At 54.2% G+C, this 13,443-nt stretch overlaps 1 protein-coding gene across 8 annotated transcripts in view; it reads left to right on the top strand.

Annotated features, from left to right (window-relative positions):
- The window catches only part of LOC119382861 (ecdysone-induced protein 74EF), a 266,794-nt gene that overhangs the window by 240,665 nt on the left and 12,686 nt on the right, over positions 1–13,443 (top strand). The window lies entirely within an intron of this gene.

The following is a 13,443-nucleotide window of genomic DNA, read 5'->3' as shown; positions in this document are numbered from 1 at the left end:
ACTATTTTGGGTCTTGGCTCGGCTGACGACGACAACAACGTAGTGGCAACGGCGGCCACTGGCCGGAAACACACAGGCACGAACGCCGCGCGCCCGTGTCTTGGCTCCGCGCCTGTGCGTCGCCGCTGTCTTCCCAGCGTGCCGCAGTAGTGGCACCGTGCGTGTCGTCGGTTCGGGTTCCAGAGTCCTCGTTGCGCGAAGAAAACACACGCTCGAGACATGAGAATACGACGGCCGCATCGTAGGCCCGAAACGAGCGCGACAGGCCGCGGTCTAGCGCGGCATCGTAGAAAAGCTTTCGAACATACTCTGAATTTTCTGCATCAGCTGCTCCCGATAGCAGTCCTGTAACCTAGAAATTATCGAGATGCTCCTGACTATCAGGAAACGCAGTTAAGTCCCCACATGGGGAAAACTAGGGAATGTAGGGCTCCCTGTTGGGAGATTGGACAGTTTGGATTGGATTCAGTTTATTAACGAAAGAGGCAATTTTTGATAGGCAGTCAGCCTGGACGTAATATGTGCTAGAGTGCGTTTGTCTAGGTCAAATACTGGCAGGAGACTCCTATCGTGAGCTAGAAACTTGTAGACTAAAATGGGTTGTATGACGCATGTGGTAGGCATTCGAAATCATGATCGGCAGTTTCCTTGAAAAAAAGTGTGTAGTCATGATATTCTACGGGTTCCGGCGTAAGAGGCTTGACAGGTTAACGGAGGAACTTGTGAAGACATTGAGGACAGCGCAGCGAGCGACCGGACGAAAGAAGGTGTACCATTACGAGACGGGAAGACAGTGATGGGGATTAGAGAGGATAGAGGGCAGGCCAGTATTCTATAAGTTGACGTTAAGAGGGAAATATGGAGCTGAGCAAGGCAGGTCACGATCTCTTGGAGTTACGGGATAGGTGCCGAGAGAAAGGAAGCGCTGTCGAGGATCACAGAGAATTACGTAGGGCCATAAGATCAGGAAGATTGCGAGCGTTTGCAATCATCTTAAAGGTTGCATCGGCATGCGCAAGACAGGAATAGTAGGAGACGATTGATAAGAGGATTTAATCGCATTTGGTTGACGCCACTGCGTATGCATTGAACGCGAGGAACGCTTTGGCTTAGCGTTACGGGGCCCCGTTTGTCCAAAACAGCGTGCGAAAGAAACCCAAGTGTCCCTTTGTGATATTCGCTCACTTCGAAGTGTTGCGTGAAGAACATCTGAAGACGACTCGGTCTCTTGTACGGAACACGAAGAGGGCGCGGCCTGGGGAGCTGCTCTTCTTCTCCAAAGAACAGCAGCTTTCTCGTACACAGCAGATCTCGCTGCCCCTTTGGCGGCCCCACGGGTAGAGAGCTGGCTGGTCCTCCCGTCGGAAGAGGCCTCACTGACCCACTTGGGCCTCTTTGTCGCCGAGCCAGCGAAGAAACCGGGTCGGCCATGCCTGCCTCGCTAGAGCAGCCAAGGGGCGCAGCGCGTCTGCGCCCGTCGCAACGCGACGGGTGTACCATGGAGTGCCGGCCATATAGTGTCATAACGGTAGCGGAGCTTGGTACACATTTCCGCCTCGTAGGTCGGCTGCAGCACTCTCTGGGCACATTCAGGGCAAAGGGCATTCAATTCAATCGTATCCTTTCTTGTTACGTACTTTGAAATACGCAGTACATGTCTACACGCAGAGCCAGCGGACGGGATTAGTGCAAGTAAATGTAAATATACTACAGTCGAACCCACATTCAACGAATTATTGTGTATATCGAACACTTGTAAAATCGCCTTGAATATATTTTCGATATTACTGTATATATCGAATTACCTATATATGGAACTCGTTGGTGATCCCCTTCAGATTCGGTATATCCGGGTTCGACCACATACACGTACATATAATGTACACATATATTTTACAAGATAGTTTGGAACTGTAACAAAAGTACGTAATCATTGCATAAATAGCATGGTCCTGCAGGGATGGTACCGCATGTTGCAACGTGAAATATAGATGCGTCACGGAAACCTTCTTGGAAACGTCCTCCTGTTTATAAGGAAGTGTGTGACGTGAGCGTTTCTAAATTACAACTGTTTCCGCAGATTAGTGGCTTCGTTTTCCAGCAAGTGGGGCACCATCGTTAGAATAAAAAAAAAAAGTGTGTACACATCAGTAAAAGTGGCGTAAAACGAAGCAAACACCCTTCGAGGAAAAAAAGGAACACCACTGCCCCGTGTAAGTGATTGTTTTGTCCACCGGACAAACTATCGATCATGTTGAATACAAAAGGACAACCGAACGATATATCTGTAAGTGCCAACCAGCACATAGCGAGCCGGCCCAAATACCGCTATTACAGCAGAAATTGTTCCCCGAATCTTTCGCGCTTGCGTCAGTATTTCAGCTTTAATTTCGTCCATTTCGATGTCGCCGTGGCTGTAATGATTTTGATTGTTTTCTAGCACGTTGGTATGCCGGACGCATAGAAAGGATAGAGATAAGATAAAAGGTAGTATAAGGTTTAGCAGAACAAGTATCCGGTTTGCGACACTACGCTGAAGGTGCGGGGAGAGGGGAGTTGACGAAAGAGGCTATAAAGATAAGGAGGAAAGCGATAGATAATATACAGAGGCCGCGCACACAGTCACTGCTGTTTGCAGCAGCTGGTGAAGCTTGTCAGTATACTGCAGTCCTGCATACAGATTTGCTCTTCGCAACAACTTCGCAGCCCTCTTGCTTGCGACGGGCACACGTTCGTTGGTAACACCTACAGTATTCTGCTCGCAGAACTCGTTACATAGGTGCATCTGGCCGTGTGCACACTCGGATACCACGCACTGTCACGTAGAAAAAAGGGCGACTCGTTTCTAGTTGCGACATGCCTTTGAAGCCTGTACGCGATCGCGTCCGTTCCGGAAAGCCTGCCGTTTTGCTCGGAAGCACTCCATTAGATGACGCGTTCTTCGCAGTATACTCGCTGTGGTTGGTTGCGCTTCCCCTGCCTCCGCGCACCGATCGTGCTTCCGCAGGTTGGCACAGCGGCACGGGGCCTCTGATCAACGTGACATAACGGGCGGCGTTGTGCTTCACCCCCCTCCACCTTTATCGCCCAGGCCACCCCTCTTTCGGGATCCCGGCTCTTTGTCAAGGTCGAGCCACATTTTCCCAAGCTTCTCGCGCGCCCGGTATACCTAGGAAAGGAAGAAGCCCCCTTCCTCCTTTTGCCTTCGCGTGTTGTCGGAAATTCGCTCGCTATACTGGCGATGGGTGGTGGTAGAGGGAACCGCCACCGTCGCCGCCTTTTTTTTCTGGGTCAATCCTTTTCTCCGTCGTCCGACCTTCGTCGGAGTGAAAAAGAGGTCGGACCTTGAATGAACCTGAGAGAAGGCAGGCACCCCTCTTTTGCTCTGGAAGGGGGAAAAATCGGGCAAGGCCGAGGTTTAAGCCTTCTTCTCCGCTTCGTCGGCCGGGGTCGCGGAGTAGAACCGGAGGATAGGATGCCCTTGTAAACAAGACCCCTCTTCGCGAACTGCCGCAGCGTCACACACGAACGGGCTTTTTCGGTACGTGGTCGCATTTATTTATTTCTTGAGCTTGCGAGCTCGCTGGTTTGGATTCCGTATGGCAACGATGGCGAACTTCCCCGACGCGACATCGCGCGAGCAGGTTAACGAAAGAAATTGTTTATAACCGTTGTTAGTGACGGCCTGCAGCGTCCGTTGTTCTTATTTCGGCCCTAAGTGACGTGACTGGCCGGTCACGCATGACGGACGACTGGCCGGAAGTCCGCAATGCCGTCACCGGAAGGGGAGCGCCATTTCCTGCTTCGGAGAACGCCGTATAGCTCACGCTATATACCGCGCGCGCCGATCTCGGCAAGCAGGTTCCGGTGTCACGCACTGTTGCCATCGCGCGAGAGTTGCCGGCTCCGGGCCGTGCAGTGGGCCCGCTCTGACGGCTCGAGTGGTCTCTCTGGCGAGACAGAGAAGAACACTACATTTTGGTGCGAGAAACAATCCATACGAATGCACCCCCCCCCCAACCCTCCCCCTCCTTTGTTTCCCTGTCATCCAGTGGCAAGACGGTGTCCATCTCTGTTGGGCGGAAACTAGGGTACGGCAGTTCCGTCTTGCGCGCCCGAAAACGGTCAACCGCTATCTTGCGTGGAAGCCCGCCTTCCTTCGAATATTGTATGGAGACTTCCATTTCCGGCTTTGCTTTGCCGAAGATATCTGCGGTTCCTTCTCGCCCTGACGTGACCGTCCACGCTTGTGCGTCGATTATTCAGCGTTCCTTTGTTCTGTCTATTTGTCGGTCTCCGTTTGATGATAGTAGGAAACGCGCCGAGAGAAAACCGTCGTACAGGATTCGGGAGCGGCGCTGACCTTTGTCCTTGGTCGCGTAGGCTTTTCCGGTGACGCGCTGGTACTCTTCCGCAGTAGAAAGGGCGCGTTGCCTTCCACAAGGCGATCGCGGAGCGAAGAGGGAGGTAGCAGGGCGAATTCGTGGAATCGGTAGACGGGGCATGCGCGTAGCTGCCTTGGCCCAAGTGTCAATGCCCATATATCGATCGGGGGAGTTCCCCGGTTGCCAGGGCTTTCCCGTTGCCACCGACGCTGGCTGTTTCCGCGGCTGGCCTGCACTCCCCCGCCCGTTTCGTCCGCCGACTCATTGGCGACTGAACATCTTTCCGGTTTGCGCGACAGCAGCGTGCTCCTTGTGCGAATTCGCGACTGCAGCCGAACAGCCATGCTGCATAAAAGGAAACCATAAAGCAAAGATGTTATTGTCCTCTCGACGCATTTGTGGCCGCGCACACTTTTCCGGGTCGAGTGAACGAGGCCTCGACCGCTTGATCGGCTCGAAAGCGCTGCTGACAGCCACACTGACTGGACAGAGCCCTGTCAGACAGCGTTCTCTAACGCCTCTCTTGCGTCGCGCTCGCCGTATTGAGGCCAGCTGCCCGCTTCGTATGTGAACTCAAGAGGACAAGGCTTTCAAGGTGGCCAACAATCTGGCCGACCTGTCAAACCAACGGAAGAGGCATCGAATAGGCCTTTTGGGCAGTGGAGAGTAGTACGGCTATCGGGTAGTGACATTCATATACGATGGTTAATGATTTAGAGACGTGGTATAGTCATAATGGCTACCTAGTGAGGGAGCCCATCTTTATTTTGCCTCGGCTGCCGGCTTGTTCGGTGCAGCGCGTGGAAGGGAGATTCGTGGTACCGCAGCTGCGGAAGAAGGGATCGCACCGATATGTTGTTTATGTCTGAGTTGCGTGCACCTGCAATATCACCGAACGCGCACGCTTGTGTTTCTCGCACCATTGCGACTTGGCGTGCCGCGTTGGCCCGCCTTCCCGGCCGTTGGGGAGGGAGGCCCGGAGGCAAGCAGCTTGCGAGGAGGCGCGGCACTCGCGAGCGGCGTCGCTCTCTGCGGCGTAGCGTAGGTGCGCGGCGACTGCGTCAGCGGCGCGCGACTCATCGGGGCAGGCGAAACAGGAAGTTTTGAGCGGCTGTTTTCGTTGTCGGCGCACCGGGAAGCGTGCGTGTTCCAAGGACAGCGGCAGCAACGGCGTGCGCTTCCCTGATGACCGCGGCTCCGAGCCAGGGCTGCCGCTTGATGTTGCTTGTGCCGCCAGATCCAGAATCGCGAGATCACCTTGCGTCGTAGCGACGCCTTGAGCTGCAGCTGTCCGATTCGAGCCTGTAGGAGGCCGATAATCCTGCATATCTGGAACGGTTAACGTGTGGACCGGGTTTGTATCTAATCTGCCTGTTTAACTCCTCCTTTCCGCTGCGCCTGATAGTAGGGTGTTAGACGTCGTGGGGGAAGAAACCACGCCCATTCCACACGAGGCGGCAGGCTGTCTGAGATCCGGCAACCTAACATAACCGAGATATCTCCATAGTGTGTGGTATGCGCGTTATAGAGAGACCGGCCACTCAGTGTTCCAAGATGTTCACTAAAGCTCACTTGTAGCGCGAGTTTTGGCGCATATCAGTTTTGGAAAGGGTGGGGCTGGTTGAGTCTTTCTGCGAAAGTATAACGGGGAAAGAGGGCCTGGCACATGGGCGCACATTATACGTTCCCCTCACGAACGCATTTTGGTGAGGGAACGGAGTTGCTATTGTGAAAAGGGACACATTATATAATAATATCTGGGGTTTAACGTCCCAAAACCACGAAAAGGGACACATTAAGGTACTGGTGCAAGTCACTGTGGAACAGCCGAAAAGACCCACAAGCAGCGCTTCAGCTGCGGGTTCAGAAGGGGACCCCCTGTATTCTCTCGAGGCGTGCGTTGGCAGTCCGTCATTGCGACGCGACGCCGCAAGTTCCGCCCGCGCGAGGCTCCCTTCCCCGAGTGTCGAGGAGGCGACTGGAAATCGGGTAGCGACGATAAGGGCGCGCGCGTTGTCGTAAACAGGAACCGTGTCGCCGCCCGCTTTTCGCGAAACCCGCGGCAGCGTCCTGCTCGTAGCCCTCGAGTCGCCCCGTCGGACACCCAAGGTTTTTCCGCCATGCACGGAGCTCGGCACGCACGCACGCGCGCGCGCCTAAGCGGGAAATAGGAAAAGCCCAAATTTAGACGGCGACGCGGGGGCAAACACGCGTCGACGCCGGGCCAACAGTCGCACACTATGCCACTGCGCCTGTTGGCCGGTGAGTACCGCTGCACCCGCGAGAGCCTATCGTATGCGGAAACCGCATCTCGTTAGGCAGACATCTTGCTTGCTTGTAAGCAAGCTTGGTGCTTGCGTCACTAAAAGTGACGCGAGAAGAAACTATTTCCGGTGATTACAGGGTATGCCGGTATCTGCCGGCATACCCTGTAATCGCCCGCTCTTACTGTAGTCACTAACACTGTCGCATTTTCACATAGGTCTGCCGTGTTCGGGCGGATAACGGCGTCGCCTCAATGGACGCCTTTGACGAGCGAGGTTTTAATATTTGTTTCGCGGCGAATGTTTACCACGCAGAAAATGTAGGTGCGACGTTCCTTTTTGTATACCTCGGTTCTTTCTAGAATCGTAATCCCGTGTTTTCCAGTTGAAAAATGTTGGTTTATTTCGAGCAGACAACCTGTTCGATCTGCAACGCTCACGCAGCGGACTCAGCAAGTTGCGATTTACTTCGCCGTAATATTTCTTGGTGTCGTTATACAAACAGTGATCTGCTATAAGCTCGATACACACACAGCGAGCAGCAACTAGCGCGCGGCAGAGCCAACATTCCAGTTCGAGATCGGCGCAGGAAAAAAATCGTTGCGGCCCTCCGGTGCGAGCCGGAAGAGCGCTGCAGGCGCACGCGCGCGCCATCGCAGGGGTTGCCTCCGCCGCGCGGAAGAGCGGACCTTGGGCGCGAGCGTTCACCCGGTCACGTGACGCACGCCTTGACCTCGATTTGCGCCCGGAGAGCCGCACGCCTCCCTGCGTCCGCGCTTTTTTTTTTCTCTCTCTCTCTTCCTCCTCGCTCTCGCAACGCGGTTGCGCACCGTTCTCTCCTCAATCAGCGGCCCTCTCCTTCCTCCGCGGTAGGTTTCCTTTCTCCATCGGCCACTGTGACACGGGGGCTTTTGTTTCGTCACGTAGCCTACTCGTCGAGGAATGTTTGATGCGCTGCCTGCCTCACGTCGCCGGAAATGGTTTCTTCTCGCGCGCGCGCACCTCATATCCCGGTAATAACTGATGTGTGCGATGTGCCTAGTGTCCGTCGCCGCGGGCGACTCCAAAAGCTCCTCGCCGCAGCGGTCTTTTTCGGAACGAGGCCGGAGTGTGCCGCACGCAGCAACATCTATGCCGCCCCGCTTTGTGCGCGTGCAGTGCCGCCGCCGCCGTGGGCTGGCGGCGGCGGCACCTTAGGGCCAGGCATCTGGGTCACGCCTGTCGGCGGAACTGGGTCTGCTCTCGCCGGCGCGGAAGAGTCCCCGGGCTTTTTTGTGCGTATTTAGCCCTTCACGTCGACGGAGAAATGTGGGACGGCCATCGTCAGGAGGGTACTGCGCTGCCGCGTAGGCACGAACTTCAGAGCAAGGATAAATGCCGCCGGTTCGGTGTCAGCTTTGCGTGGATATGGGCCTAGTGCGCTGCAGTTTTGACTGAACAAGTGGCGCCGCCCGCGGCGCGGCGCGTTTCTAGTCAGTCGCGGCTGAGAGCGGGTGCGTACGGGCGGAGCTATAGCAACTCGAAAGGACGAAGCTGAATCGCGGTCAAACAGGTGTGTAACTATGTATTGTGGCGTGTATCACTGTCGCAACAGCTACAGAAACACTGTCGTTAAGCTGCCAGAAATAAAATTATATGGATTTATATGGAAGGCTCACGAGAACGAGCGATGGCAGCGTCGGATAAGGGCGGTGCGACGTGCGAGATAAACAGACGCTCTTAATTTTTTAATGCTTTCCTTGCTATTACTGCGCATATTTGCTCGTTGTGGTTATAAAGTCTGCCTTCTTTTAGCCCCGATGGAGGTCTTAGGCAGCTCGTGAAGCACCGAAACCGCATATGCAGTGCCCACTTCTTGCGCAATGATGAGAGAAGCTCGAAAGCCCTGCATTCTGCCTGTGTGTTCCGACACGTTTTCCTGCGTGCTATGGGAAAGGTGACAGCGTGACCCTGCGACGAAGCGTTAAACATCCTCATATCTAGAAGGGGACGCGGCGATGGCCAGAACCACGCGCATGACAGGTCTGTGCAGGATGTGTGCTCGCACTTGTTGACAAACATATACAAGGCGGCGACGAGCTTACATACACCATCTTCAGCGTCCACCCTTGCATCTGCACCTTGCTCCCACAATGTGCAATTGGGTCTATAGATAGCTGGGAAAATGTGCAGAAATCATTGAAAAGTCCGAAGGGAACGAGCCAGCATAAAAAAAAAGTGAGAGGAACGAACGTTTTTTCTCTTGCTTAGCCCGAACACCAACTAACACACGCAGACTGATTAATAGCGAGAAGGCCTGCTGAATAGCGAGAATGGATGGAAAAGTCAAAGGTCGCTCTTCGCGTAATGGATGAGGGAAGAAAAAGCACGAGCCGAGCGTGCCGAGCGTTGGCGATGTTGCTGGATGGAGGCGCATCTTCGTCACAATAATTTTATTTTAATGTAAATAATAGAAGACCTTGATAAAACTTTGATGACCTGAAGGTGGACGTCCTAGTCGACGCTCTTCACACACTTGCAACTGACTTCGAAGGGCCCCTTTGCTGACACAGATTGCTCCCTGACGCCGCAAACATGGTTAGCGGCGTAAAGATGGCTGCCGTGAAGAAGACTGCTTTTATTTTAAATAACTTTCTACGTATTCAGTTCCGCGGAATCGACACAATCACGCGCGCTGCTCGTTCCGCAATGCCATTGTTCTGCTCCCACAGAGCGGCGTTCGCAGCATGCCGCGACGGGATCACGCGCGCGGCCGCTACTCGCGGCGCTGACTGTCCTAGCGCCGCAGCGCCACCATACCAGCTGTCGAGGCCCATAAAAACCAACTTTCTTGGCCTAGTCTATGGTTTTAGCATATTCCACAGCGCATGCAGTCCGTTTCAGCACATACATGCATACACCTTATCACTATCACCTGACAGTAGTTTCACTCGTGCCGTCGAATGTCGAACTAACGCGTATCAGTTACTGAGCACAGCAGTGCGAGTTTGGCCGGCCGTTGCGCATTGTCCGGTCGGAATGGTACCGCCGTTACCTCAGCGTTACGGCGCGGCCGTGGAAACGGCGGCAGCGAAGGTGGCGCGCCTCGAGGGAGGGCTGGATATGTGGAGAGAACGGGAGGGCAGGGTAGCGCAGGCTACTTTCCCTGTCGCCCCCCGACCCCCCCCCCCTCCCGTTCGCCTCCGGGTGAGAAGGGGGGGGGGGGTTGTCTCCTCGGCGGCAGCGCATCTAGGTCATGGCTCGTTGGCGCTGCCGCAAACTCGGCAGTGGCGGCGGTCCTCGTTCGGCTTCCCGAAAGTAGGCCCCCCTCTTCTTGCCTCTCCGACGTCCGCCTCCTTTTTTGTTTCCGGCTCGAAATTGGGGCCAAGTTCGGCGGCGGGCCTCAACCGTCTTCTTCGCGTTCGTCTTTCCTGCAGCGCGCGTGTTGCGCCACATTTTTTGTTTCTCCTTCCGCGCTCTCTCGACGGCCTCTTCGGCGCTCCGCGCGGTAGCGTCCGCGCCGCGACTTAGGCGAGCGCCACGCTACGTTGGCTGGTTCACTTACGCTACAACCACTGTAGTGCCATTCTCTTTGAGCAGGCACAGCTGACCTGGTTTCACGGCCAAAACACGTGGTTCCGGTGTTATGGCACGGACTAGGATTGTGTTCGGGCTTGTGGCGTATGCCGGCGTCCAGTCATGCGGAGAATAGCGCTTTGCCTCACTCGACACCGCAACGGTATCTGATAAAAAAAAGTAGCGTAGTGGCGTATTCCTGTGCGCTCATCAACACCCGCAATACGGTTGGCACGCCGAGTCATGAATCGTTTGCATTCTGCCGGATACAGAGTGTTGCGAAAAGCACTCCGTATGGCGTTGCCACGGAAGGTGCTGCTGTTGCTGCTTATACTAGGTGGCATGAAGCACGCTCAGCGATGTGTGTGTGTGTGTGTGTGTGTGTGTGTGTGCGCAAATTGCAGTGCAGCGAGTCCCACTTCAACGCTGTATAAGAGGGTCGGTGTTTTTAGAAGTTTCTGTGCAGCTGATCGAAACGCTCGATATAACGTTGCTAACGTTTTCATAGGGCGCACAAAGTTGTCATCACCTGACGTCCCTAATTAACCCCCCCCCCCCCTACTCGCAGGAATAATTTTGCGTTTGAGAGACGCCGTAATGTAATGCATCGCTTAAACGGATAAATAAGATTCGCTGCGTACAACTATGTATTGATGACGCACCTAGGATGAGACTTTCTTTCGCTGTAATTACTCGCGAGCGCGTAAGCGCCACATTTACTGAGTTTTCCGAAGGGCATCCATAAATATCGCGTTCCCTCTTTCCCCATTTTTCAACGTCGTCGCGTCTTCGCGATTGTCGGCTTTACAGTGAAGCGTCCGCACGTCACACGCAGCGCAGCAGCAGGTGCAGCCGAGGAGATGCGGAAGCCCCTCCGTTCGCCTCGGTGGAATCACGCGGTGCTGCTGGCTTCAAATTTATGAATAGACAGACTGCGGGGGCGGGGCGGCGCGCATGCTTTGTTGCAGCTGTTCTCACAAGTGCGTCGACCGTGCTTATGCAACGCAGCGGAGAGGGATCGCTAAAGAGCGGCGAAGTTTCGTTGCTGTGCACGTATTGTACTTAGCTTAGTAGTTCCATGCAAAAGCTGTTTGACGGTTGCTAATGTCGCGTTAGTAGGTAGATTCGAACGTCTCTACAACGAAATGACCGGTTGAAAGAATAAATCCTTACCTACCGTCTCTACTCCGAGTGTTGGGTTACTAACGAAGTGACCTATGTAACGAAGTATGTTGAGCGTCTCTAGCGCTTCATATGAAGGCGTTTTTTCATTACTCCCTAAACAGGCGCGTTTCACTAACTGTTGGCCTACGAACTGCTGCAGAGTCATATAAAGCGAGCAAGATACGCATGGCTGACGTACGCTTCTCTTCTGGTCACCAAGAATCCATTAACGGATTCCTGGTAGGTAATGAAACGCTGGCACGTGATTGTTTTGGTTTCGTTATTTTCGATGCTGCTTTATTGGTCGTGTTTGTAAACGCCTGCGGCAAAGCCGCAACGTCAGTAACGGCTTCCCGTCACTGGGTCAGCAGGTGTCGCCGCCGCTATCGGCGTTGCGCGCGCGCTCCGCTGGCGGAAGTCTGCGCCGCCGCTCGCAGCCGCCGCCCGTCCGGGATGGAGCGATTCGCGCGCCGTCCGCGGTGCGGCGCTTTTCAAGGTCTCGCTGGCCGAGTTCGAAGACCCCGGCGCCCAGAATACCCCGGCTGTCCTTGATTCTGCGTCACGGAAGTGCGCCGCTTCCACCCTCCCCCACTTGGCGACCGCTTTATCCGCGCTTTTCCTTTCTCTTAACGTCGCCCCCTCCTCTCTCTCTTTCTCGCTCGCCCACTGCCGCAGAGCACGCGCGCTGCGGCGCGGAGGTGCTGCTGCTTTCTCCGGCCACCGCTTACGCAAGTCGAGACTGCCGTCCGCCGCCCGCCCCGTTTGTCCTGCGTGTGTGTTTTCAAAACCTGGAATAATCCCGTTTGGAAGAAGCAGCCCCGTCATTGAGCCGCGCGCCCTCTTGCATACTGTATTGATGAGCGGCCTCTAGAATGGGACGTCGTGGTAGATCGCGATGATTTCACTCGCCCTCTCCCAACACCAGATCCTTGGCGCGTACACAACAAACATCCGCATTCTGCGATATCGCGGCACTTCCAACTGTGCGAGGGCACCCCCCTTCTGCGTATCAGACGTACCGATGCCTCTGCGAGATAGTTGGACTCGCGGAGCCGCGAAGCGGGATAAAAGAAACGGGACGACCCTCGTCTCGCTTTTCTCGAGAAGGCCGCGAGTTATTCAACAGCGCTGGAACGTGAAGTGACGTGACGTGACGACAAGATAATGAGGCCCGCTGTTACTAGCGCGAGTAGTTCGCCATCGATTTATGCGAGGCGCGTATTAGTGGCGTGCGAGCGGGCGCTTAACTGGCTGATTTATGACGCCAGATGTAAAAGGTTTTGCCTGCTGCTATAAAAGCGAGTATTTCCCGTGTTCCGGCGCGTTGTTAACCGCTGTATGTCGGTGCTTGTACTTTTTTTTTTCTTCTTGCCCTTTCCGGGAGATATCGCTGCAATAATGAAATGTGTCTGCAGTGACACAAGACCTGCTGTCATTCCAAAGTACGTCGAATATTTACGGCTGCGCGCGAGCGCGTTTTTTCCTCGTCGCTAAACGTGGGGTTGTCGTGCATCGTACGTGTACAACAACATTTTACGTTGGAGACGACGTTTTAGTCTATTGCGCAGTCACGGGGGGCTGATAAGGGTGTGGTTATCATTTCTGGTTTTCTGATTCAGGTTCATTACAATGTCACGGCCGCTACATAAAAAAAAAACAGGTTTTTTTTTTTATGTAGCGGCCGTGGCAATGTCATGAACGTCAGGCGATGAATGAATAAAGCGGCTGTGTTACCTTAGCACAGTCCAGTCACAACGCTAGTTGTCGAAAATATTCGCCATATTCGCACTAGTCTCCGCTATCTTAATAAAAGTTGTGGTCGACAACCATGCACTGTTGCGCCCCCATCGAAGTCCACGACAACATAGTCCAACAACTCTTATTGTTAGTTAAGCTGTGTAATTCGTTATTGTTTCAATATTCTGACTATAGCGAGTCATGTATACGTTTGAGACTCGCATGACATACGCGTGCACGTTATGTATTCGGAGCTCTTGTCACAGCACACCTGTTCAAACACTTGTGATGTTCACCGTGAAAAGAACTCATTAGTAAGAACAACACGACATGCTTGC

Source organism: Rhipicephalus sanguineus, chromosome 2 (assembly GCF_013339695.2).
Source record: "Rhipicephalus sanguineus isolate Rsan-2018 chromosome 2, BIME_Rsan_1.4, whole genome shotgun sequence".
Taxonomy (NCBI): domain Eukaryota; kingdom Metazoa; phylum Arthropoda; class Arachnida; order Ixodida; family Ixodidae; genus Rhipicephalus; species Rhipicephalus sanguineus.
The sequence above is the reverse complement of the archived record's forward strand: the minus strand, read 5'-3'. Positions and strand labels throughout refer to the sequence as shown.